General features: G+C 41.8%; 1 protein-coding gene across 4 annotated transcripts in view; it reads right to left on the reverse strand.

The window, feature by feature from the left end:
- Nucleotides 1-21,593, reverse strand: part of Ntm (neurotrimin) — a 966,537-nt gene that overhangs the window by 845,782 nt on the left and 99,162 nt on the right. The gene's annotated exons all lie outside the window — the stretch shown is intronic.

Consider the following 21,593-nt stretch of genomic DNA (forward strand, 5'->3'; position numbering starts at 1 on the left):
GAACACACTGTCAGTAAAGCAAACGCCACAAAGCATGAGGACCTAAGTTCACTCACCCAGCACCCACAGAAAAGCCAGGTGCGCTAGCAACCTTCTGTGACACTTTGTGTAAGGTGGAGCAGGAAGGGAGGAGTTCACTGACTAGCTAGCACAGCCAAATCCCTGAGTTCCAGGTTTAGCAAGAGAATTTGTCTGAAACATAAAGTTGTAAGCTATGGAGGAAGATATCCAATGTCAACTTCTGGCCTTCCTATGTGTACACACACACACAAACACACACACACACACACACACACACACACACTTGTTCACATGTACTCATGTACATAGCTACATGAGCACATGCCACATGTATGAACCACATACATATCACCGGGTCATGCGCCATCATTTCCACACACACTGGGCAAGTACAACTGTAAAAACAAAGTATGGATGTATGACGTTGCTACTTCTTTGAAACAGAAATCAAAATGATGAAATTTCAAAAGCAGAAGAATAGCCACAACTAATGAAAATTTCAGCATAATGGCATCTTGTTATGAATGGCTCCCAAGCGCATTTTCCTGTGTTCTTTAGCTATGTACATCTTATCCCTTTTTCACATGCCAACAATTTTATATTAGCATTTCCTACAACAAGAGCAGAAAAAAAAAAAAAAACAATTCAGTATCTACTCCAGCATGGCTGATTGATTTTTTAAATTGATAGCTCCAGACAGTTTCTTTCAGCCTTCCCAAATCATGACTGGTAATGTCACGGAAATTGCTAGGATTTTGTTCTGGAAAAACTGCCATTGAGACTATTTATATGGTAGGATGTTTAGAAGAGCTTCTCACAGACTAGCTTCTAGCTCTTCATATTCCAAATCTTATCTTTCTTTCCCTCTCCATATATGGACAGTGCTGGACCTAAGGGACATATTTTCATTTCAGGATGACTTATTAGAGACACTTGTGCCTGCAGTACAGACAGTCAACACCTTTCTACATCTCTACATTAGAACACCTGGCAAGAGTTTAATGTGTATGAGTGTGACATCAAGTCAAGAAGGTATATCTGAATAAACCCAAACTCAATGAATCCCCAACTAAAATACTCTTGGGAGGAGGGTCCCTAAAGTGCTGGTGGCCACTTAAATGGCACATCAAGTATGATAAATATTGTGTCAGACTAAAATAAGAAAACCTTTGACTTACTGCTTTTTAAGACATCTTCTCTGAACATAGTCTATAGACTATGACCAGGTGACATAACCGAAGTGCCTCTTCCAAAATCTTGTATTGGCCACTACACCTAAGGGGAATGTTTTCCTGCTACTTATTACTGCTTAATAAAGTGTTCCCAAAACATAATGGGACAAGGCTTCCCACTTCAGTTTCCCCTCCCTCCCCTTCTCCCAGCCTTCCCACTCCCCCACATCCTCCCCACTTGCTTCCCATCAAAAAAGAGCAGGTCTTCCAGGGACATCAACCAAACACGGCATAACAAGCTACAATAAGAACTGGCACATATCATCATATCAAGGCTGAACAAGGTAACCCAATAGTGGGAAAGGGACCCACAAGCAGGCAAAAGAGTTGGGGACAGCCCCAGCTCCCACTGTTAGGATTTCCCCAAGAACACCAATTTACTCAGCTATAACGAGTTATTTTCTCATAGATTACAGAACTTCAAGAGATAACTTTGTTATCTATGTTGTTAATTATAATAAAATTACTGTGTCAGTTTGAATGATTGAAGGAGAGAGAGAATAATTTGTAGAGAATTGTTCTAATGAGGGATGAGGAAGTTCAAGGTAACAAAAGCCATGTGAGGCCCCAGGTTTTTATGGAAAAAAAAGTCAGACTAAGAAATTGAAATTTGTTTAATCTCAAGCACAGCCATCTTTGATGAATCTGCAGGGGGAGGGGTATCTACAAGATAGAATCCTCAGAGCTCAAAAAAACAGAACTTGATACTCAGCAGAAAACATCATCTGCCTCTTCCTCTAGGAATGCTGCATGGGCAGCAGATGTCTTGCAGGATTTGAGGACTTGTGTGAACCAGGAGCTGTGACATTCTTGTGCTTTCCTCTTTGAATGATGGTCATTCTAGGGTTGATATTAGATAGTAAGTTGCATGTGGAGATTTAATTTATATTCTCAGTTCTTGGTTCTTTATCCCAAGAGGAGTCAAATCACATCTTGGTTCAATATAAGCCATGAGGTATTGGGCCTCAGCTTGATACCATATGCAATGAAAGTTTTGAATGTCTTAGGAAGAAGGGAAGTATTTTCCACATAAGGGAGGCATGAACTGCAGTAGCCAAAAGGTATATTGTGATGAGTAACCCAAAATAATGCTCCAAGAATTCCTCCTGAGGGTGCTGCTTCCGCATCAAGATGTGAATTCCCCATTACCTCCTCCTGTACCTGGACAACCTGCCATTCTCAGTAACCAACAGAATGAGGCAGAGTGATACTGTACCTCTCACTGACCACAGTCCTATAAAGCCTGATGGCCTTAAACCTACTGGAAACTGGTCATCAAGAAGAAAGGTCAAGCAAGACTGATGAATGATGACCTCCCTGTGGAAAGAACAGGATTGTGTACAGTGGAAGTGAGAACCCGAGCATGAGAGTAGAGAATGTTGTATCTTGTATGCTTTAGACTCAGATGGGTTCCCAGCTGCTAGGCAGAATGAGGATAGGGAGAATTACGTGGCCAAACATAGAAATGCAAGAAATATGAATTTTAAGCCCCCAAGATTTTGATGGTCTCTTAAGCAGCAAGATTTGCTGGCAAAGACTCCGAAATATAAAATGTTCAGCATCATGGTGGCTCTACCACTGGATATAGATCATGGGGATGGGAGCTGACTCTTCCACAGGATGAAGAACCACACACCAGCTCTCCTTCATCCACCGCTCTCAGACCATCTCTTTCCTTTTCTGCCTCGTCTGACTACCATAGCTGAATCACTTTCTACCTTGCATCTAATCTTCTTGAGTTTGGCAAAGGCTTCACATAGACAGCATTTATGTCCACTGTCCTTTGCTTCCGGACTGGCTGGCAGTGGCCAGGCCTTTGAGGGAACCCAGCAGGCAGATCATGTTGTCAGCCACAGTTCTTATCTTGGCTCTAGTACAGTCTGTCCTCTCCTCCCCATCTTCCCTTTTAAGAATATAGGTGTTAAATGCTCCCTTTGAGTCAACAACTTCCTTGATCGAATATGTCATCATCCCCTTGGAATTCCCTGACTACAACTTCTGTAATTGTCTCCTCTTTTTTTTTTTTTATCTTCACCTGAATGAAATAGAATTCTATTTTTCACTGCTCCTTTGACTGGCACAGTCATCTAGGCTTGTCCCCAAATTCTGAATCCTACTCAGCACAGAGTTAAAATGCCTATGGAATAGGAAGTCATAGATACTAGATTTCAATCTTCAGTATATAATTTCGTAGCTCAGTAACCTTGAACTAATCAATTAACTCGTTTGAATCATAATGTCTTCAGTTGAAACTGGAATGAATAATGATCTATTTCACTGGGTTATATTTGGGACATCCAGTGTTCACCAGGACCTGAGTCCTGAATATGGAACCTTTTAGGCAATATGATTAAATACATCAGAAAGCTGAGCTGGGAGCCTTCATCTTTTTTCAGAATAAGATATGAAGGCTATAATGAGAGTTTAAAGTAAAGAAACATGAGCCTTGAACTGAAATCAGCCTGGCTACCATGATGGCAGATTGGCCCCAGGAATAGCAGAGGTATCAGAAAGCAATTGGCCAGTATACCTCCTCCTTTGCTATTCAGGAGGAAAATATCAGCCCCTTGCTGGGAGTTTGGAGTGATGGGAAAGGATGTGTGCACCTGTGCCCACTGATAAGCTGGTGGCATTATGAAGAAGCAAAAAGGAACCATGTTATCAAAAGATCTTCTCTTTGTAATCAGAGGGCCACTCTGCCTGCTTCTATGCAATATGCATTATTTATGGACCATCCAATGCAAGCATTGCACTGTTTGCTTTCTGAGAAGGCAGGCAGGAAAAAGAATCTTTGACACAGCAATTTTGAACAAGTCTAAATGAGATGGAAATGAGAGGACAAGGGAGAAAAGATGTTGGGAAACTATGCAGATAGAAAGGAATAGGAGAAAAGAGAAATCAGTGGCAAGATGTCTTGGGTGTTTGGGCCATTCTACTTGGGCTGAAGAAAACCCAGTAGTGTAGGAAACTGCCTCAAAACTCCAGTGGCTCAGGAGGGATGGAACTGTTGCTGACCAGTAAAACTCCATCTGGGAAATCCATTTCTCAGCATACTTACTCAGGGACAAAGGTTGGCACATCTGAGAGCACTATCACCATTGAAGAAGGAGACTCTTGACCTTGTGAAACTCAGAGAACATAGAGCAGAGAGAAGAGACAGCTGAGTACGTCTATTTTCCTGTGGCCTGCCTGCCCTGGTTGGCCCTGCCTGGAGCTAGGACCTGAGCCTGTACTATGGATGAGTTATAAGCTCTGTCCACCCACATTTGTTCTCCTATCCTCCACACACAGCCATACTCAGGAGGCAACAGAGTTCCATGTCTGTCTTCCATCCCGGCGCACTCACACAGATACTCTCATTATCATTATCATTATCATTATGATCATCACCATCAACAACACTAAATCTTTGCCAAGTGTCCTTCATTTTGTATTCTGTGTCAGGAAACTAATATTAACTGAGCCTCAAGTTAAATGGGGGCTGATCTTCTTGGTATTTAAATTGTTTTATCTAAATTAAGCTTTACAACCACACTGTCAGATGTTACAATCCCCATTTTACTGGGGATATAACATGCTCAGAAAAATAATTTGCCTCAGGTCACATAGCTCATCATAGACAAAGTGTGGGTTATAACCCATGCAGAGGATGGGAGAGAGAGAGATTTCATCCCTTATAGTCAAGCCCTAGAGGAATTTCACAATCCTCTGTGCACAGAGAAAGAGGGATAAGTATGCTTAAAGAAAGTAAAATATGCACTTAGGCATTGGCATATGCCACACAAGGACAAGTTCACACTAAGTAAGTCCCAGGTTTACATTTGGGATGATAAGTGTGCAAACTCATCTTCTCTAATATCAAACCATGCCTGGAAGGAATAGTGAATAAAAATTCTGCCACTTAATTTACAACTTATTCTTAACTGCAATGCAAATCCTCATTGCTTTAGGATCAGTGCCACACTGCAGCACATCCTATAAATGGACACATGTTGGTGGTCAGAATCCTTCATTCTCTGTAGGCTTGAGATGTTATAATTGCTCCATTATCCAACTGACCTCAATGGTGACATTTGCCTGGAGTTTTGAGCTAAGAGAGGGGTGGGAAATTCATACCCACACAGGCACCTGACAATATTCTGTACAAAATGCCTAACACGGTACCCATCATAGAAGGTTCTCTTACCATTTTTTTCTTAATTACTCTTGGAGTATCCTTAAATCTCTTCCCTTTCCCCCTACCCTTTATGCTAGTGTTCCTAGATTTTAGCCTTAGCTTCTCAAGTCCTGGGATTGCTAGCATGTTCTACCATAACAGCCTTAAAAGTTTTTAGATACTTGTTTTACTCTTTTATATTTTATGATGCTGTGCATGGAACTTGGGATTTTATTTCAAACTATCTCTCTACCATTGAGCTGCATTCCTAGCCCTTGAAGATTTGGGTCTTTTTATTTTAAGGTGTGGAAGAGTTTTGTTGACATTTATGTCTATGCACTGTATGCATATCTGATGTCCTCAGAGGCCAAACGAGGGAGTCAAATCTCCAAGAATGGGATTTACAGACAGTTGTGAGCTGCCATATATGTGCTGGGAATTGAACCCTGGTCTTCAGGAACAGCAACAAGTGCTTGTAATCTCTCCAGCACCAGATTTAGATCTTAATGGAGTAAAGTAAGAGATATTTTGCTGTTGGACTGTGGAACAGATGTTCTGATGGTTGTAGGTTCATCCCTGGAAGGGGAATATGTTATGGGGTGGGGAAGAAGCCTCTCAAGTCCCAATGGAAAGTTAGAAGGATGAAAGCAACATATAGATATTGAGCAAGGATTTAGTACAGGCTCTATGACCATTGATTTAGATTATATTAATTAATCTTTCCCAGTATTAACACTGCCCCATATTACAAGTATGAGTCCTTAACCTATGTGTTTAAGGAAAGAAGGGCCTGGAGGCCATTTTCCCTTCAGACCTGTGTTTATTTTCTTTCAGCCATCACACTCCTATTTCACTCTTGTAATGGTACTTTTCATTTCCTAGTGTGTGGCCTACTGTCTGTAACACAGACAGTGTTCGATAAATGCTTATATAATGAGTGGGAGTGAATGAATGTCACACAAGCTCCTTTAAGATGTGAGGTTCAGACTGGATGACAAACAAGGAGAGTATCAATGGAAGCGTTGAAGGGGCTGTCTTTGCTCCAGGGGAAGGAGGGGTATCCATCTGTGTTTGGAAGAAGGTCTCAAGTGTCCCTTCCACACATCTTAGAATGACTTGTGACATCTTGGAGATCCCCCAGTTCATCAGCACCACTTTCTCACCTGCGGCTCTCTCCTCACCATCTACTTCCTTAAAATTAACTCTACTCCAGCAGAGCTGTCTCTTTCTCCCATCAAATGCTTGGACCCTCCAGATCCTCACCAGATAAAGGACAAGATAATTTTCTTTCCTTGTTATTTACACTTGAGAAGGAAAATCCACTTGTGTCTACATGGCAGTTTTACCCCTTTTACTTGTATCCTGATACCCTCACCTTTAAATTGAGACATCTTCCTCTAGACTCCTTTTTCTTCTAATATAAAATTTACCAATAAGAGCAATTCAGTAAATAGATTTCTGGCACAAAGCAATTGTCATTTGTGTAGACGCTGGGACACTTAACATAATGCAGACAGAAAATTAGCCTGTAATCACTGCTTTCTTTTGGGTCTGCTTTAGATGTATTTAAGCCCAAGAGACTTCCCCAGTAAGTGTGCCCCTGGGACTCAGGCCCTCCTCCCGCTCATTACCTGGGGTTTTGTTGTCTCTGACTAGGAAAATTAGGACACCGCAGCTATTGAGATGCTTCTGTTCAGCCAGTGGGATGTTCAGACAGAAGAATGATTGCCACTGCATCTGATTTTAGATGCTTTAATGGCATGAATTATCATTCAGACTCTTGCAGGAAATGCCAAAGCTGGCAGCACTGAGAGAGTTCCCATTTTACCCCTTGCTGTTCCTTAATTGACAAAAGTAAAAAAAAAAAAAAAAAAAATAGCCTCTGCTCCCCACCCACTGCCATTTTCCAGAAGACCAGATAAATGAAGGAGCCTTGCAGCCACCAAAGCCGTTTCCCAGAATGAAGGACAGCAAGAAGAGAGCTGGTTCCTTGGCAGGTTTATTCATCCATTCCCAGGAAGGCTTGTGGAAATGCATCTGCCTGCAGGGGAGCCTGAAGACGAGCCCAATAGCATCCCTCAAATTCTCATTCCTCCTTAAGAACTCAATTTCTGCTCCTAACAACTCTCTCTTTTCCATCTTCCCTTTGATAAACGAAATGGTCTCAAATGCCTGTTGTGTGTTGAGTTGTTTATACTGTGCCACCATGAACAAGTTAGTGGGTCTATGGCTCTGGGACTCTGTTTTCAGGCTTGTAACTGGGGTGCAATTGCAACTCCAGCATCTACAAAATGATTAAATAAGGGTGTGAATGAGACTGGTTGGTACAGGAGCAGAGAAGCTCCTGTAAACACATCTCAGGAAAGGAAGCACACAGTTTCTTGAATGTAGTGATTCCCAGCCCACCCCTACACCCTTTCTAAAAAGTGCATGAGGAGATATAGCTTCATTAAATTCATTTATCATAGTAAGGCTCTCTGAAGACGTCTCCTGTAAACTCACAGAGCCTAACTTGAACCCATGTCGGTAGGGTCTCTTGTTCAAAGGAGAACATTCCAACACACAGGCAGAATCAGAGCGAAGAACAGGTTTTACTTGGACCATTCTAGGAATATGAAAAGATCCTATTGATGGCTATCAAACAGACTTTTTAAAATCTGCTTTCCCTTGCTTACTTTGTGTGTTTCTCTCTCACACAAGAAGGCTGCCCGAGTCTTCATGCTTGCCCAGCTCCACGCTCAACCCTCCACCCCAGTTTATGCCCAGAATGATTTTGCTTCTTTCCTCATTTCCCTCCCTGCCTCCCTTCTTTTGGAGGAGGGGGTCTTTCTAAGTAGCTCCTGCTGGCCTCGAACTTTGATCCTACTCCATCCACCACCCTAGTGTTGGAACTACAGGCCTGCACCACCACACACTGCTGGCTACTCTTTCCCCTTTGCTATGTCTCTGCTTTATTCTTCCTTCCTTAGAATCTGTATCTCCCTCTCCCAGTTCTGTCTTTCTCTAGCCACTGCCTCCAATTTGCATTACAAAAGCTGATCACAGAAGATTAGCTCATGGCAAAGGTAGGATTTTCTTGAAGAGGGTATAGGGAATAAGGGGAAACAGAAAAGGATAGACAAAAATAGCATCCTCTTAGTCAATCAGAGAAGGGCAGAGGACAGTCAAAATTCACGGGCTGCAGATTCTGCTGCTGCATCAAATATGACTGAGGACATATTGCGGACTGGCTAAAGCCTATTCTAGCTCATCCAGGGAGTGTCGCAAAAGAGGAACTCAAACAGGTGAAAGCAAGAGTATGCCACGTTTTTGTCAGCCTGCTGGAAGAAAACCTGAAATGATTTTGCCCATGAATATGCATCACCCTCATCTTAGCTATCAGCAGTGATGCTCAGCAGATGGCTGGAATGTGTTGAGATCTGCTCAATGCTCTACCTGAATATTATGATGGGGAGGATCAAGCTCCAGACAGAAACTGTCAGAATGCATAACACATTGTCTGGGGGTGTGGCAACTCTCCATTACCCTTGGACCTAGGGCCAAAGGCCATGATCTTATAGAATATAAAAGAATATAAAAGGTAGCTCTAATGAGTAAGACATGAAAGGGGGCCTGACCATTAGTGGGCATTAATGCTCCTGTTCCCAGGGCCATTAACCTTGGATTCCTTGGGCCCAATTCCAAGTAGGTTAATTACATACCGCCTTCTCAGTCTTCTTCTGCCCTGACAGCTGTATTCAGTATGGTTGTAAGAAGTGTTAGAGGTATCAGCCATCCTCATCAACCAGGGAATGATGCCTTCATCCTTGACTATTCGGCTTCGCTAACATAGTTAGGTGTTAGCTGGGGGAGGGGAACTTAATAGCACAGGGAAATCATTGTGACACTAGGGACATATATTTTATTTACCACCTCTGTTCCTGAACCCCATTTTCAAGAGGCAGATACAACATTTTCTTTTGCCTAAGCGGGAGCTGCATGGCTGCATTTCAAAAGCAGAGGCAGTGCTATTAATGATGTAGAGCTCAGAATGATTGAAGGGGATGCCAAGATTAACAACAGTAACAAAAAAAAACAAATACCAAGTCTCCATTTGCTTCATTTATTAGAAAGTGCTAGCTGTGTGGCTGCCTATGCTGGCCTGAGGCTGATTCTACTGCGACAGGATGAAGTAATCATGAAGATCACTTGGCTGTTTCTAGTTCATGAAGATGCTGCATAAGGCAGGGAAGCTTAGTTTTATCAATATCATTCATCTCTTACCTCTAATCTCAAAAGCCATTGCCCCCACATTTGTAAAGCCCCCTTATCTCCCACAGCTCTTTGCCGGCCTTACATACTTCCTACCTCCTACCTTCTCCAGGTCCTGCCAGGTTGATCATCGCCAGAGATAAACATCACATAGCTATAGAGATTGATGTAAGACTGGTTCACAGGCTGCAGGTCCAGAAGATGTGGACTTGCTTCCAAATTCATTAATTACCTACGTCCAAGTCTCTATCCATTTTCTGCAACTGTTAGTACCCTACTAAGTACCCACCTGAACCTATGCTCTTAGGAGAAAATCTAATCATCTAGGAAAAGAGAGGCTACGGCTACATGGTATGCTCAAGTTTCCACTCATTCTCCATCCTCTTCCAATCTCTACAGCAATGTCCATCCTACTTACTCCACCATCTTCTCCATCCAAGCTTGCATTCAGCCTTCTGATGAGAAAACCCTCTCCAAATATCTTCCCTCTCCCCTCCAACTCTGACCACTGCACTTTATTTGCATATGGATATTCTTTAGGGAAACACTTATTGAGTTACCTCTTCCATGTCCAAAGGCCACCCACCAAGATTTTCACATAAATGAAACATTTAATGTGTATGTTATATCTGTATCCAACCTGAATGCAGGGGTTGGAGGGAAGTGAGTTTCTCCCCAACTGAAAACGTGAGCATAGCCTTCCATGCAGACCACACTTCTCTCTCACACCACTGACCCAGCAAGGGAAAGATGCTCTTCAGCGCTCTTTGCCGGTCTTACTATTTTGGAGTCTCTCTGCTGCTTCCCACAATCAGCTCTATAGGAATTCCTTATATCATACTGCTTTATTTTAAACCACCCCTATTTTAGAAACTGCTGGAGCTTAGAGACCAATTTCCATGCTTTTTCCAAAGTATGCCTGCTATTTAGGCAAGTTGTACACATACTGTGTATAAGTTTCATCATTGGAGACCCAAGCTGGGACTGCTCCAAGGGAGAAAATGGGTGGTTGTCTGCATGTTGTCTTCTTTGGTGGAAAGAACCAGACCGGAAGCCAGACCGTGAATGGTTGAGGAAAGGTGCCCAGTGTGTATTAAAGGTGAAAAAAACATTGTGGTTGTCCAGCAGAACATCTTATTTGACACCAACTTTCCAGTCCAGTCTAACTCTCTGACCCTTTCTCTGTTCCAGAGATTTAGATAGGCTACAAAATTTAAGAACATACCAGAAAAATGGAAAAATAAATAATAATTGGAGTCAATGTTTTTTGCTGTTGTTAAAAAATAAATACTTTAATAATTTTGAAAATTAGAATCATTTCCTGAAAATGGCTTCCACTTACTAATGTCTTCCATTTTCTCTATTCTTTTTAAGTTAAAATTTTGTTTTGACATGTACAGAATGTATATATAGAATATATACATTATCCTTGCACTCACCCTCCCCATCTCTCTTATCCATCTCTCAACCCCCTTCTTCCTCAGTCAAACTTCCCCTCCCACTTTCAGATCCTTTGGTTTTGTGTTTGCTGAGCATAGGTGCAGGGGCTGCCTGCAGGAGTATTACATATAAAGCTATCCACTAGCACACTGACAGCTCACCAGTAGTTACATAAATGTACTAACTTCCTTGCTCCCAGAAGCCTGTAGCTCCCTAGAGAGGGGCACAGCCCAGTGAGCTCCTCCCTCATTCATGGCTGTCAACAACAACAACAAAATCAATGCATAAACACTGTTGCAAACAGTGAAGTCATTCTTTAAATAAAGCTATGATGAGAATTCTACCAGGTCATATTAGAGCTGGAGGCAAAGACAAAGACCAGTAATGCTGATACTGTCTCTGTATAAAATTGTGATATTTTGTTAATTATATTTAATATTGATTTTTATTAGAAAACATTGGATTAAATAGTCTTCAACGTTATGGCTGAGCTTTGTCACCAGTGTCAGTTTTGTGTACAGGGGTTACTTAACTGCTCTACACCTCCCTCTTCTGCTCCACATAACCACTTATCACATCCTTCTCCACCTCGCAGTCTCCTTTTAATTGCCTCCTTCCCTGCTGCCTTGGCACCAGTTTGTTTCTTGCACAATCCCAATATTTCCCTACTTAATCCAATAATTTCCAGACTCACTTCTCAAAATATTGCAGGTCACCCCCCCCTTTTTTTTTTCTCTTTAGAAGGCCCATGTGGTTCTTTAGTCCATTTTTTATTACCATAACAAAATACTTGAGACAGGGTAACTAATCCAAGGGTTAGGCTTTACTCAGTACAAGAAACTGAAAGTCTAAAAAGGGGATCCCCAAAGCCCTACCTCTGTTGAGAACCTCAAGGCCATGGCTTCAGAATATCTGGCCTGTACATGGCGGAAGAAAGTCATCAAACAACAGGATGCCAGATAATTTTTTGGGGGAACTGAGCCTGCTATTAAAACAAGGGGCCCCTGCAGAAGCCCCAGGATCCCATGAGGATGCTTTAATCCCTTCCCAGGGCATCTTCCCTAAGACCGAAGGGCCTCTTATTAGGATTCACTTCTCAAAGGTTTCACAGCACTTCCAAACATTACCAGTCTGGGAACCAAGCTGATGGGGGACAAAAAGATCCAAGCTCTAGCACCTTCTTTCTTCTTTCTTTGCCTCAGGCAACACATAGTTTGATTCTGCAGGCTCCTTTCTCAATATTCCCTTCTGCAGACTCCCCAAGTAACCTAGGGGCACGAGCAAAGGGGCACTCTTTTTCTGATGCATTGCTCCTGCTTTCTGACACTTCGAATCTCTCATGCTGCCTCCTATTCTTCTCAAATTCAATGATTGCCGCTGACTCTGCCTAGATTGCCTGTCTCTTCTTTCTGTCTAGAAAACTTGCCCTTTGTATAGACGTCTATTAGTGTATCCTTTCCCATTGCATTATAATTGTCTGTTTGTACCTTTTTCTCCTCCACTGAGCTCTAAAATGCTTCACAAGGACAGAGCGGCTGTCTCTAATTCATCTCTATATTGAAGGCATATAGCAGGTGTTCAAAGCAAGTTTTGTGGTTCTATAAATGAATTATGAATAATTGGATAATTGAATCACCACGGAAAGGAAAGAATGCATATAAACAGGGCTTTAGTGAGCTCCTGGTTTTGAGATGTTGCATGCAGGGCACTCACAATCAGTACTGCCCTCAGCAAGTCATGTTCATAATGAACTCTATCAGCTCCAGGCTGCTCTGAAATATGCCCTTTACTGTTCCCACCAACTCATGAGTGGAACAGAGGAGGCCCATTATAAAGAGCTCAAATGAACAGGAATAGAGGTTGTAGAATGGTGGGTTATTTATGCACAGATGTACCTGTGTCTTCAACGGGGTTAAGATGATCAGTTTTAATTTCTGAAAATATCCCATTGGATAGAAGTATCTATCTTGAACATACAACCAATTCTGTTGGGAGCACCAGAGTTCCTAGTCCTTTTCAATTACTGCTTTGTAATAAAGAATGTGGAATGGAAAGATTATTTTCATAACAATAGTGAGAATGATGAGCGTAATCCTGAATGCCCAGGATAGCATGGCATGGCTTGGCTGCTTTTTGAGCATGTGTTTATTTATCTAGCAATTGTGCTGCTTAACACCTACTGTAGGGGACACTTTGAAAGACGCTACTATGTAAGATATGGAAAACAAGAGCCTTCAAGCTCATGAAGGAGACAGATAAACTCAATGAGTGCAGGCTCGCTCTGCTATGGATAACTAGTGTGTTAAAAATATGTGCGGGTGCTCTGAGATCACAGCAGAATGGTATCTATATCTTTCCCAAAAGTTCAGAAATATTCAGAGGAACTGACTCCTGATGCATTCAAAGAGTGGGAAAGAAAAGACAAAAAATAAGCCAGGTAAGAGGAACAACATTTTGAGCGTAAAAATACTGTGAAGGAAATGGAAAGAAATTCAGGGTGAAGAAAGAGATGCAGCATGAGTGTTGAAGAATTATTGGATCATGTTTATTTAAAAAAAAAAGTCTTGCATGTGTGCAAGGCCATGGGCCAAAGTTTGGGAGGCATTTTCAGATTTTCACACAAGACTGATCTGGTCTCATTAAGTTTTTTTTTGTTTGTTTGTTTTTTGTTTTTTGTTTTTGTTTTTGTTTGGTGAAGAATTACCCTGAAGGCAGTAAGAGAATACATGAGCAGGATCAAGACCAGAGGTAAAAGTAATTTAGAGCCCTGCTGTGGTATAGACCAGAAAGTTGTGTGTGCTACCTAAGGCAATAGTAGTACAAACAGAGCAAATTCCACTGGTCTTAAATAAAATTGTCAGAACATGGTGGTGAGCTAAAAGTTGTAGATGAAAGTGAGAGAAGAACCTAGAATTATCTACAGATTACAAAATTGGACTGCCTATGGAGGAAAAACAGGAAGAAGAAGCAGAGAGCTGAGATGGTGAGCACAGTTCTTATCACTTGCATTTTGGGGACTTTTGATATGTCTAGGAAGAAACATCCAGAAATAGTATCTATCTTGGCAACAGCAATTTGAGACTCATTAGCAAATGGTTTTACCAAGTCAGAGAGAAGGCAAAAAATAAAACCAGGAATACATTAGCTATTTTTTTTTTATTGCTGTAACCAAATACAAGAAGCAACTTTGGGGAGGCAAGACTTATTCTGGCTCACAGTTTAAGATGCCACAGTCCATTATGCCTCCTCTAGAGGCACAGAGGCAGGGTTGTGACACAGCTGTCACATTGTGTCCATGGTCATGAAGCAGACAGAAAAGACTGATGCTCAGCTCACTCTTTCTTTTTGATCTTTTCTGGGACCCTAACCCAAGGGACATTACCATCCCTGCTTAGGGTAGGTATTGCTCTCCTTAGTTAAAATTTCCTAGAAAAAAAAACCCTTTCATTCATGTCCAAAGGTGAGTCTCCTAGATAAATCTAAATCTAATCACATAGAAAATGAAAACTATCTTTTAAAAATAGGAACGCAGATACTACAGGCACCAATGTTGAAGGGGTTGGTAGATGGAAAGTAGCCCATAGAGACAGATGAAGCAGCCATGTCTGTTGAATATAGGGTAGTCATAACAAGAATTCCAAAAACATCATTGTCATGTCTAAGAATATTCCAAAGAGGAAAGTCCAATGTAATGAGGAAAAAAAATTTCTTCTGATATGCAGGAAGGTTGTAAGAGAAAGGAAATATCAAGTGTCAATAGTACTTACACACTAAGATGAAGTTGAAGTGTGTTCTGCTCCATGTTGTACTAGGTAAGAATGAAGAACAGGGAAACATTGTGAGTCTTGCTCAAAGCACTCCCTCTCAGCCTCTCATCATCTAAAAGCTATTTTCGCTAGAGGGTCCCTAGGCTCTTTTCTCTACCTTTTATTGTCTTGATAAAACCTTTATTGGGTCAGCTGTCTTACAAACTAGCCCAGAACACACATAAACCCTTTTGATCAGCAGTTATAAGCATGTGCCTCCTTCCATTGCTCGGTAGCCTGTAAATAACAAGAGACTGACAAAAGACAGAAGCTGGACCCGCCAAAGCCCTCAGTGCCAGGCTAGCTTCATCCTCCCCTTCTGAATGAACAAGAGATGGGAGGCCCAACACAGGTATAGACAAACAAAATGCTCCTTTGACTCTGACCACGGTCATAGCGTTCCTGTGAGGGATCCACTGGAGTCCTATGAGGACTTGGGTTTTGAATCCCATCTCGACCATCCACTTTCTGTCTATTTAATAACTCATCCGATTTCACATGCCAAACTGATATACAATAGCCAATGCTTAGCATGCTTGCTGAGTTGCTCTTTCTCTTCCCAACTCTTGCTTCAGTTCAATCTTTGGATGGTAACATTACTTCTTTCTCACTCTCTCTTCACCAGCCTGTAGGGTAACGAGTTCATTACCTTTAGCTTTCATTTAGAAAGCTCAAACATACTTTGGTTTGTCTTAAAAGTTCACATTAAAGACATTATCTTTGACAGCTTTTTTTCCCCCTTAAGTAAGTGTGCATAATGCTGCCTAGGGGCAATTATAATCTTTGTATTTCAATTGTTTACAAGAGCATTTTATCATTCCTATTTCGGATGACCTAGGTGTGAACTAACACCTGACTCACCGGGGTCGTCCACACAATTGGCTCAAGTCATGTCCAGGATGCAGACTGTCCTCTCAGCTGCACTCTTGGGTCTCTTTTCAGTTTTCTTTCCCAGCCTCTCTGCAACCTTATACGCTTTGTCCCATTTCACCAAGAACCTCAGCCTCAGCTACTGTTATGACCTTCTTCTACTCTACAGGGACTAATAAGAATTTGAAGAATTAATTTTTCCCAAGAGAAATTTGTAGAATGTTCTCCAAAACAAAAAACCCAAGAACTTGATAAATTGATAAAAAAATAAAATAAAAGGACTGTAAATATGAAATGCTCATTAGTTATTAACTGCCCCAACCCCTACCATTTAAATACATGCTGGGAAGACTCATCTATTTACTTACAAATCTGGGATTAGTTTTCCAAAGTCACTCTGTTTGCCTGCAGCAGAGTACACTCAGTGAACCGAGAACAGTGACTGAGAGCTAACGTTGCCAAATAACAATTGGAGAGAGAAGTACAAGATGCTCCAATAGTAGATGGAATACTATGGTCAGAAGGGTAGTTTGGGAAACTGCAAATAGTAAGCTTTGGTTATCACACAAGGAACAAGGACTACACAGGCCCTGGTAGAAATGTGGCCTGGGTTCCAACCTATCTTTGGGATATGAGCAAGCTTCGACTTCGGTGGGATATGAGTACTCACAACAGCAGGTCAGCATGGGAAGCATGGAGAGATTTTTGAGTGAGGTAGAGGACACACAGGATTATGTAATAGTCCATAAAGTATATAATGAGAAGCTGTATTTGGTATCAGGATGACCAAAATGGATACATTTGAAATAAAATTCCAGAACTGGTGACTGGTTCTAAATGTATCATTGGAGAGGGATGAATATTGAGGAGTCCAGGTTCCGTGCTGGGCAAGTTAGCAGATGGGAGAGTTACAAAGGAGGAGAAGTCAGAAGGAAGCAGGGTAGGAGATAAAGAAGATGAATCCAGTACTGGCAGTGAAGAGCCTGAAGCATATGTTACCTTGGAGATATCCAGGTGACGGCACAGCCGAGTGGGCTGTATAGGGATAGAGCTCTTGGGTTGGAGATACAGATTTGGAAGTTTGTAGCACTTAAGTAAATGTACCAACATAGGCACAAGTGAAATTCCCCAGCAGAACACCTAGATTAAAGTATACACTAAGTTGAGATCCAGAATACCAAGATACGTGCTGAGGGCAGGGCCTAATAAACAAATATTAAGCATAGGACCCAAAAATATTAACCACGTTAGAAGTCACCTGGAAAAGAAATGAAGTTGCCACAAAAATTCAGGCAAGAGCATTTTGGGATGGAGAGATGGCCAGTCCTATCGCCCGTCACAGAGAGGGGATATGTGCACAAGTTAAAGACAACAGTATCAAATTCCTGGAAGTATCATTATTCTGAATTTTAAAGAGAGCAATTTTGGTGGTATTGTGGGAGCACAGGGCAGATTACAGTGGATTGTGGAGTGAACAAGGAAGGTGCATTAAGAAGGTGAAGGAGGTGAGAAGGTATGGATTCTTCTTTAAGAATTTGGATAAGAATGGAATGGAGATAGGCCATCACGAGATGATAACTAAGCTTACAGCTACTTTAACAGTTCATGTCTAAAAAGAACTGATAGATTGAAAGAAAATGTAGATTGAGAAAACGTTGTCAACAGGAGAAAGAGACTGAAGATTCTGGAGAAAGAAGAAAGAAATTATGGAAAGAAGAGAGAATTGGTGGCTTAAGAGTTGGAATCTTCTAGAAAGGCAAGGGACATCTCTTCTTCAGAAATGAGAGGCAAGGAAAGCTCCCAGTTGTGTATGATGGTTAGTAGCTCTGGGGTTTGGTTTGAGATCACCATGGAGGGAAGGGGAAGGAAGCCCATCTCACTTTGATATGTTGCTGAGCTACAGGACAGCAGCTGCTGGATGATGTCTGTCCCCTTTCCCTTCTCAGTCATCTTCCAAGTGTCTCAAAACCTTGCAGCTAGAAAACTGTAGGCAACATCTTATCTCTAGCTTGCTTGATAGTTAAAATTCCTCCTACCCCAGCCTTATCACTTGTAAAACTGAAGAACTCCTTAGTTGCTGACATTCCCAAGCTGCTGAGGAAGCCTGTGCCCCTAGCATAGAATAAGAGAAAAAAAAAGTTGGAATATATGGAGACCACACCCTTGACTACTGACTCAAAAACCTGCTGGTTCCTCCATGGTCCATGCATTGTGCTCAGGGCTCCCTGAGGAAGGCAGAGGTCAGAGCATGGAGAATTTCCATTGTGGTAAGAAGCTGCTATACCACAGCACAAGATACCTCTGTCTTCCTTGGTGCTAGTCAGGATTTTAGCTTGCTTTCTGTTTTTGCTGCTCACTAGCTGCTCATGATTAGTGAGGAGTTCCTTGAGCTCCCTTCTCAATGTAGAGCCATGTTCTGTTTTGTGGTCAGTTCTTTAGATAAAGGTATCTCATTAAATGAGCCAACACTTAGCTGGGCCCAGTGGTGCACATTTATAATTCTAGCACTTGGGAAAGCAGAGACAGGCAGATCTCTGTAACTTCAAGGCCAGCTTGTTCTACAAAGCGAGTCCAGGATAGCCAAGGCTACACAGAGAAACTCCGTTTCGAAAAACAAAACAAACAAAATAGAGCCAACACTTATCAAATGGTATGAACAAACATTAGAAAGTAATAATCACCATGTAAATGTTAGTTATTAATATTGATATTATTGTTAATATTATCCTTCAAATTCCCCCCAGAGCCAGAAATAGATTCCATGCTCTGTAGTTTCCAGAGTAACTAATAGATTAGGTATAGAAGTAGCTTGAAAAAGAGTTGGGGAATGATGACATTCCTGGGATGTGGTAAATTAGTATGGGACTTTGAGTCAGACAGACAAATACCTTTATCTGAAGAGACAGTATGAGTATGAGCTTGTATATCCCACCATTAAATTGCTTCCCATACCTTAATTTCTTCATTTGCTAGATGCGCTTCTCTTTCTATCAAGTTCAGAGGGCTCATTTTAAGTAACTAAAATTACAGACATTCATGGCCAAATAGACATAAATTTAAGGATAAAAAAGTTACACTCCTTCTTCCTGTCATTTATACCCTTGTTTTCCTCTCAGAATGAGAAAGTGATGCTGAACTTGTTTGGAAAATGACTACCTGACACTTGCTAGCTCATATTTGGTGGTTTTATGTATTATCCATTGATCCCCTGCCTCTTGTATTAGTCACCCTCCAAAACACACACAGACACACAGACAGAGAGAGACAGAGACAGAGAGACAGAGGGACAGAGATAGAGATGGATGAAAGGGAGTGAGCTGCTAGACTAGCTGAATCCATAAGGGAAGGCAGCTGTGACTAAGGACCTAGCCTCTTATCTATTCACTGTCCTGCTGCTTCTCGGATGCTTGGCCATTTTCCTTTGTCTATATTTCCCTAACATGCTTGTACTAGTTTCTTGGGACAAGTGGGTTGGTCAAGAGCCCCTGTAGAGCTGGGAGCCGATACCAAAGACTGATAGGGAAAGCAGTTAAGCACAGCATGCTGGCATTTTCCATGTGTCACATAATCAAACAGCCATGGAACAACTCATTCAGGGAAGCCCCTGGTGTCAGAAGAAGAAGAAACTAAGTTACAGCCCTACAGAAGTATGGCTTATTGTTGTTCATAACATGGCATCCAGGCCAGGAGAATCAGGAAGAAGAGGTGGTCAGGACTGAAATGCTGTTTGTTAAGTTAAATGTCTTGGTCTCAGGAAGCTGGTTGGAAGCCATTGCAACACTGGGCAGTGTCTCCATGTTCCCTCTGAAATTATTCCATATGCCAATAGTAATTCTCTCCCTTCTGAGTCATTGCTGAAAGAGTTTATTCCCACATGGACTCAATGGAAGGTGCCTGGTAGAAAGCACCAGGCTCACAATTTGGGCAAGTAGATATAACTCCCCCAAATTCTCTTCTCTTTAAACCAACAGGAAGCAGGCTACTTTGAAGACTTTGACTGACATTTGCCTTTTGGGGCAGAGTTAATTTGTTAACATCTGCCTCTATACCAACCATGCTCACAGTAGAGAAATGCAATAATTCTCTCACCTAAGCCTGAAACTCACCTCCAAGTTTCCAAGAATTCTCACAATCATTTCCTAAGCCTTGACATAAATAATATGCCCTCAAAACCCTGGCCCTCACTACCATGCTGCCCTCCAGAATATAAGGATACACACCTCATTTATACACTTTCCAGTTGCCACAGGGCAACTAATCTCCACTGTGCACTTGATTGGCTTGAGAGGTGCCTGTGGTTTAGGTAAGCTTATTTCTAGGTGTGTCTGTGAGGACACATCCAGAGATGGTTAAATAGAGGCTGGCCCTAAAGAACAATTTAGCACATGAATGGCTTCCATAAGGAGACTACTGAAAGGTAGTGGAACCTGGAAGGTAGGGCCTGGTTGGAGGAAGTAGGCCACTGGGGTATGGCTTTAGGGCTATATCTTATTCTGCCTCCTTCCTGTTATGGCTTCGTTTTGAGACATTTCCAAAGACTTTGGACTTAAATGTTTGATGTTATGAACCAAAATAAATATTTGCTCCCGTAAGTTGTTTCTGTTGGGTATTTGGTCGTAATTAAACAAAAGCAGCTAAACACATTTACTAACCCTCTTTAATATAGGGAATTACTGTAACTGGACAGTTTGTGTGACAGTAGCAGGGCATTCACCTTTACCCCTTATGTGATGAATCCTAGGTGGACAAAGACACTGATATCTTCATTTCCCTCTGCGGACATTACATTGCCTGGGTTAGAGTGGAAATTCCATAAATGTTAGTCATTTGAGTAACGAATGAGCTAAGGAAGATTATTTGGGAAAGCAATCAACCCTATGCTTTGTGTCTAGAGAAGCCATAATCCAAGTTGTCCCCAAGACAAACACCTTCCTTAGAACACCTGAGTCAAAATTAGACACCCACCAAGAGCATAGGAGGATTGACAGTGTTTTTATAGAGATTATATATCTGTAGAATACAGTGTGGTCAATTCCATTTGGCTTCCAGGAATTCATTCCACACCTAGAATGCTTCCAGCATGATGTTAGGTGACAGAGGATATAAAAGTCCACGGCCGGCTTCCTATCAACCCTGAGCTTATGATCTCCTGAGGGAGATGGTATTTCTACTCAGGAACCTGTATCTTAATCAGAAGTACACTGGCTGTATGATAAAGGCTTCAGCGGCCTGGGAGTGCAAGCATTAATAAGCTTATTTCCTCTGCTTATTACTTAGAAAAAGCTCCAGGGACATAGAATACATCTTCTTTTAAGTTCACAGGTCTCTAGCCTTTCCCATACCCACAGGGCCTTTGTTCTGAGTTTCAGTATGTACAAGCCAAGAGGAACATGTACAGTTGTACATGTAACTCCTCAGGTAACAAGAGAAGCCCCGGAGACACCTTACCTGGATCCCCTAGGTCAGGCTTCCGGCTTTCCACAACCCCTTCCTGCCTTGGGCTCTTTCCTCTGCCTTCAAGATAACATCAATGTGTACCAGCGTGGAACTTTGACAGGAGGCAAGGCTGCTTTCTTATCAGACAATAGAAACTTAGTACATTTTGATGCTTAGAGGTGGAAGAAGAGCTGGTGGAATAGGCCATCTTCCTATGTCCAGTCTTAATTTAGAGTGAGAAAGAACTCTAATACAGTCAAATAAAAGCCAGCTTTCTGAGGCTCCTCCTTACTTGGAGTTTAACACAGAAGCTGATATCTTTTTGTGTTGCATTTAAACTAAGAATTCTATCAGGAACAAAATGCAGGTCTGAGACTCTCT

Source organism: Meriones unguiculatus, chromosome 1, assembly GCF_030254825.1.
Source record: "Meriones unguiculatus strain TT.TT164.6M chromosome 1, Bangor_MerUng_6.1, whole genome shotgun sequence".
NCBI lineage: Eukaryota > Metazoa > Chordata > Mammalia > Rodentia > Muridae > Meriones > Meriones unguiculatus.